Here is a 6,747-nt window from a genome sequence, read left to right as displayed (position 1 = left end):
CATCGATCTAGCCACCACCAGGACGCTCTAACTTCTTCCGGGGTCTCCTTTTCTTCATCCAGATTGCGACCAGCAGCACCCCCGAGAGAGAGAGAGGGGGGGGGGCTTGGGGAGGTCGATGACGAGGGTGGGCTAGGCCATGGCGGCAGGGAGGACGTGAGAGAGGAGGCGGAGATGGGTGGCGTGGGGCGAGGTGGGGCTTTGGGAGGAAGCGCGAGAAGAGGGAGGCGGCTGCGGGGGTCTCTAGGGTTCCTTTTACCCAGGCCACGATTGGCGAGGACGCGCTGCACACCTCGCATACCAAAAACTGGAGAACACTCACATGGGTCGCATGACCCCACAGCCAACGAGCCCCACTCGTCATCCTCTCTATAAGAGAAAAAGCCAACGGTTGACCAGCTGCCAGCAGCCAAAAAAGTACTGCGGTGAATTCATCCTACGGTGAAAAACGTCTCGCGCGAGGAGTGCCCCTGGAATGGCGGGTACTCTAGCGTGGTTTATATGTTAGATGCATGTACAGTCTTTTGCCAGACAAATGTACTTGGTAAGAAAATTGCACACTGCCATCTTGGATTGATTATTGGTCAAATACCATCAAAATAACACCACGTTAGCAAAAAAGTTTTCTTGTGGAAAAAGGCATCATGACTATTAATCAAACTAGTAGTGCATACACCCCTGGAAAATAAAATAATATATCAAGGTCTCTTTGAGACCGGATGTCTTCTTCCTCCCAAACAGGTCGAGTGTACCACTATTACTGCCTCTCTATCATCACAGCAAGTCAGTTGTTGTTGATCGCAGACAGGAAGTCATCAAGGCCACGATCTCGTCGGACCAGTGCCCTTGTGAAGAAACCGTCGAAATCGTCGTCGCCCGAAGATCCACTGATCCAAGGTCCCGACCTCCAAAGAAACTCACAGGTCGCATGCCAAACACTAGAGCCCGCATCAACATGACAGAAAGGAGGCTGGTGGACCAAACTGGAAAGGAAAGTCATTGTCAGCGGTACACTGACAAACCACACAAACTCTAAGCTTACCGGCAAAAATATCAGCAGAAATGTACACCAAACAAAACATCTACACCGCTACAACCGAGATAGTTGAGATGGCAAGCTTGAGAAAAAATTATTTGCCAAATCGATGCCGTGGCCACAAACCCCTACTAAAAGCCCTAAAACAAGGAAAACCACAATTTCATCCGGATTATTGTGGCCTACTCACATTCATATGTCAGTGATGGAGGGAGGCGGGGCCTACAGGAGAGGAAGGATATCGGCAGGGAGCGCCTGAAAAATTCCCTCTCTATAGTTTGGATAGGAAAGAACGGCTCATATATTGCACAAAAACAGTTTCGGCCATTGTCTTTTTAACACAGTACAAAGGCAAGCGCTCATATATACGCCTTGCTGACCATTGTGACTTTGTGGGGGATGAAAACATAAAACAACAATGAAAACTAAGGGTGATGTTCACATAGAAAAAAATGTTTTTAAGATCCATAAAAAAATCAAGAATGAATGGTACATCAGGATAATAATTTGGAGTGGAAATACACACCTTGCTTGTTGATATTTAACTATGTGTATGCAGGAGAGAGAAACCTCGAGTATAAGTTTACCGCCGGAGCGTCGCCTCCTCGCGATTTGCTTGTGTGGTTTTAGAATAGTACTGGAATCTCTGCAAATAAAAGATGCGTAACAGTATGGACAGTCTTGGACTCTAATGGGCCGCGTAAATATTGTAATGTTGGTCTGTCCCTGTTAATCCACATAGGTTAGACAGAGGCCAGTATGAAAATCACCAAGATAACGAACATTAATTGACTGCTAGCACCTGTTCCACGGTCCACTAATATAACTAGGAATGGCAAAAAGAAAATGCTATGATTATAGTGGCACCGTGTAAATGATTAATTTTTTTTGAGGGGTTGTAAACGATTAATTAAGTACAGGTTTCTTACAGGGTAGTACCAATCGGAAGAATGTGAGATGAACGAATGAAGCTGCTCATTTCCACGAGCAAAGAGAGGATAGACATGAAAAAGACACAAAGTACCGGTACCTGTTATGGGTTGGAGGACAGAGCAGCAAGGGAAAAGTGTAGGTGTTGTAGTAAAGTAGTAACATAAAACCACAATTCATTTAGTAAGCCATTAGAATTTTTGAACTATTTTCTAAAACTTTTAGTCAAATATGAATAAAAGTCTTCGAAATTTTCAAAATTGAGCAAAAGTTTGAACAGGAGAGCACAGCTTCGGGCCTAACTCAAGGGCTTAATCCAAAAACATGGCGGCCTATTCTCATAGTCAATGTCCGACTTAGTCTATGTGTAAGATTTCACTTTGGTATCGAGGAGATCCTCACGAGATGATCAAAATAGAAGACACGCTATGAAAGCACCAAGGTTGAACTACTAATCACCACCAGCAAGTCACCAAGAAGAAGCTCAAGAGAGGCCGAACCACCACAAGACGCAACCAAGGCTACCGATGACAAGCGACCACCCGCCACCTAGAGGAAAACCACCAAACTTCGCCGCACTCTCACCACCAAACTGTCGTCCAAGAGGAGCCCCTACCCTCTCACTCCGGGCTGAGGAGCATCAACCTTGTCGGCAAGCCAAAATGATGGAGGAGACTCCGTCACGTGTTAATGATAGTGGAACACGAGACCACAAGCCGCCCGAACCGAGGTGTTGCCAATTGGAGCTCCAAACCAATCCAAACACACCACCGCGACCTAGAGACACCCACACTCCCCGACGGTGCCCCTAAGAGGGACACTATGCAGAAGTGATGTGTAGGATCGAAAGTATGTCTAGAGGGGGGGGGGGGTGATTAGACTACTTGGCCAAATAAAAATCTATCATTTTCCCAATTTTAGGTGTGGGTAGATTTTAGAAATTCTACCAAGTCTAGTATCACCCTACACATGCAAATCTAAGAGTCTAGCAGCGGAAAGTGAAACATTGCACTTGTAAGTAAAGGAGGGGTTTGGAGATTTCAAACGCAACGAAGACACGATGATTTTTTGCGTGGTTCCGATAGGTGGTGCTATCGCACGTCCGCGTTGATGGAGACTTTAGCCCACGGAGGGTAGCGGTTGCGTGAGTCACGGAGGGCTCCACCCACGAAGGGTCCACGAAGAAGCAACCTTATCTATTCCAGCATGGTTTACGTCCGCGAAGGACTAGCCTCACTCAGGTAGATATTCACGAAGTAGGCGATATCCTTGCCCTTACAAACTCCTTGGTTCAACTCCACGTGATCTTGGAGGCTCCCAAGTGACACCTAACCAATCTCGGAGACACCACTCTCCAAAAGGTAATAGATGTTGCGTTGGTGATGAACTTTTTGCTCTTGTGCTCCAAATGATAGTCTCATCAACACTTAATCTCTCTCACACAGATTTGGCTTGGGTAGGAGAAGGATTGGAGTGGAAAGCAACTTGAAGAGGCTAGAAATAAAGGTTCAAATGGAAGGAATTGAATCTCTTGATCTCAACACATGAGTAGGTGGTTCTCTCTCAAAAAATGAATGGTGGAAGTTGTGTTTGGTTCTGATGGCTCTTTGATGACCCACAAATATAAGGGGATCAATCATAGTCTTTTTAATAAGTAAGAGTGTCGAACCAAACGAGGAGCAAAAGGAAATGACAAGTTGTTTTTAACAAGGTATTTTTTGCAAGCACTGAAATTATCGATAACAGATAGTTTGATAGCAAGATAGTTTGTAACAAGCAAATGGTAGCAATAGTAACAAAGGTGCAGCAAGGTAGCCCAATCCTTTTTATAGCAAAGGACAGGCCAGAACTTTCTCTTATAGCAAGTAAAGCGTTCTTGAGGACACATAGGAATTCATCTAGTCACTTTCATTATGTTTATTTGATTCACGTTCGTTACTTTGATAATTTGATGTGTGGGTGGACCGGTGCTTGGGTGTTGTTCTTACTTGAATAAGCCTCACTTATGATTAACCCCTCTCGCAAGCATCTGCAACTACGAAATAAGAATTAAGATAAATCTAACTATAGCATGAAACATATGGGTCCAAATCAGCCCCTTACGGAATAACGCATAAACTAGGGTTTAAGCTTATGTCACTTTAGCAACCCATCATCTAATTACTCCTCCATAATGCATTCCCTTAGGCCCAAAGATGACAAAGGGTCATGTATTCGACGTTCACATGACACCACTAAGGGAATCACAACATACATACCATCAAAATATCGACGAATACCAAATTCACATGATTACTTATAACCGGACTTCTCCCATGTCCTCAAGAACGGAAGTAACTATTCACAAATCATATTCATGTTCAAGATCAGAGGGGTAATGAATATCATTGAGGATTTGAACATTTAATATTCCACCAAATAAACCAACTAGCATTAACTACAATATGTAATCAACACTACTATCAACTCACAGGTACCAATCTAAGGTTTTGAGACAAAGATTGAATACAAGAGATGAACTAGAGTTTGAGATGAGATGCTGCTGGTGAAGATGTTGATGAAGATTGGTCCTCCCACAATAAGAGGATCGTTGGTGATGACGATGGCTTCGATTTCCCCCTCTCGGAGGGAAGTTTCTCCGGTGGAATTGCTCCGCCGAAGAACAAAAGTGCTCCTGCCCAGGTTCCGCCTCGAGAGGGCGGCGCTTTTCTTGAAACCCTTCTTCTTCTTTTTTTCTAGGTCAATTGGCACCATATAGGAGAAGATGGGCCCTGGAGGACTAGCAGGGGCGCCACAAGCTCGAGGAGCGCGCCCCCAGGCTTGTCGCTGCCTAGTGGGACCCCTTCAGATATTTCTTTCTCTAGTATTTTATATATTCCAAAATAAATCTCCGTCAATTTTTAGGTCATTTGGAGTTGTGCAGAATAGGTGTCCCTGATATTGCCCTTTCCAGTCCAGAATTCCAACTGCCGGCAATCTCCCTCTTCATGTGAATCTTGCAAAATAAGAGAGAAAAGGCATAAGAATTGTATCATAAATTGAAATAAGAGTCCATAATGCAATAAATATCCATGGGAAAACATGATGCAAAATGAACGTATCACTGTCTTAGAGAGTAAGTGCTAGTGGAGGGGTATAAATAGCCAGCACCAAAAATCCAACCATCACAATTCTTTGACCCAACTCGGTGGCACCAACATGAGAATCTCGGTGAGATCGACTAGTGCAAAAGACTTGACCATTAGGCTTTTCGGTGATACCGGTTATACCAACTTTGTGAGACCTAAGTGTAATGGCTAGGGCAAAAACCCATTTCGGTAATTTTGATCGGTTCATCTCGGTGATTCTGAAATGAAGCAACTTCATCATATAAACTTGGCCAGGCCATCTCGGTGGGAACGAGAACCATTTTGATCAAACCGAATTTCTAGGGTTTTGGCTGTGGCAATGGAATGATCATCTCGGTGGGATCGGAGTAGGTGATATCGATGGCACTGAGATGAAGTTTTAGGGTTTTGGACATATGTGTTTTGAGAAAGTGATTGCGTGTTTTGGAGCAATAACACTAAGCACTTGAGCAACAACCTCATCAACAATACTTCATCCCCATTTAATAGTATTGACTTTCGTAAGGGGCTCAATGTGTTCTTGGGTCACTAAGCCAGAAATGTAGAGTCTTGGGGTAGCCAATTCTTTGTCCTTGTCATTTTGAGTTGTCCACATCCATTACTACTTGCCATGCCAATCATTGATCTTTTCTGAAATCTATCATCAATGTTCATTAGATCAATGGCATATATGTAGTTATTAATTACCAAATTCATTGAGGGATTAGTTGCATCTTCATGATGCCATTGCCACATCGACGACGAACAAAGGTTTTCAATTTGAGTGTTAGATGGAAAGGAGAATGCTAGCAAAGGTGGCACACCATGGGGGATGTGTTGCTGCCGCTGAGGCGCTAAGCTTTCGCCCAGCCCACCCACCCACGGGTACATAGGCCACCAGACTGACCACAAGTGACTCCAGACCTTGATAAGGCCTTGGCTGCTATGGTGGATGCTAACTTCACAGGACCATCCTCCAAGCTGCATCTTGCATCCCACAGGGCAGAAGAACACCACCAATACCTACCACAATGCTACCCGTCGAAGAGTCATCCTTGTAGCCTGCCATCCAGGGCCGCCGCCCTCGCATCCATGTACCAGATTCTGGCCCCGCAACCAGCTTGCATGCACTGACTATCGGAGGAAAGGGCGGGATGGACTCTCCTCCACACCTATGGAAAACCCCTAACTCCATTCCCACCAACGAGTATGTTGGGGAACATTGCATGGAAAACAAAAAAATTCTACGCACACGCAAGATCTATCCCTGGAGATTCATAGCAACGAGAAGGGAGAGTGTGTCTACATACCCTCATAGATCGTAAGCGGAAGCGTTTATTAACGTGGTTGATGTAGTCGAACTTCTTCGTGATCCAACTGATCAAGTACCGAACGTACGGCACCTCCGCGTTCAGCACACATTCAGCTCGGTGACGTCCTCGCCTTCTTGATGCAGCAAGACGAGCGAAGTAGTGGATGAGTTCCGACAGCACGACGACATAGTGACAATGGTGGTGATGCTATCTCCGCAGGGCTTTGCCTAAGCACTACAAAAATATGATCAAGGGACGAAACTGTGGAGAGGGGCGCCACACACGGCTAAGAGATTGCCGTGTCTCTGTGTGGTGCCCCCCTCCCACATATATATAGGTGGGGGAGAGGAGAGGCAGCTAG

Source organism: Triticum dicoccoides, chromosome 2B (assembly GCF_002162155.2).
Source record: "Triticum dicoccoides isolate Atlit2015 ecotype Zavitan chromosome 2B, WEW_v2.0, whole genome shotgun sequence".
Taxonomy (NCBI): domain Eukaryota; kingdom Viridiplantae; phylum Streptophyta; class Magnoliopsida; order Poales; family Poaceae; genus Triticum; species Triticum dicoccoides.
The sequence above is the reverse complement of the archived record's forward strand: the minus strand, read 5'-3'. Positions refer to the sequence as shown.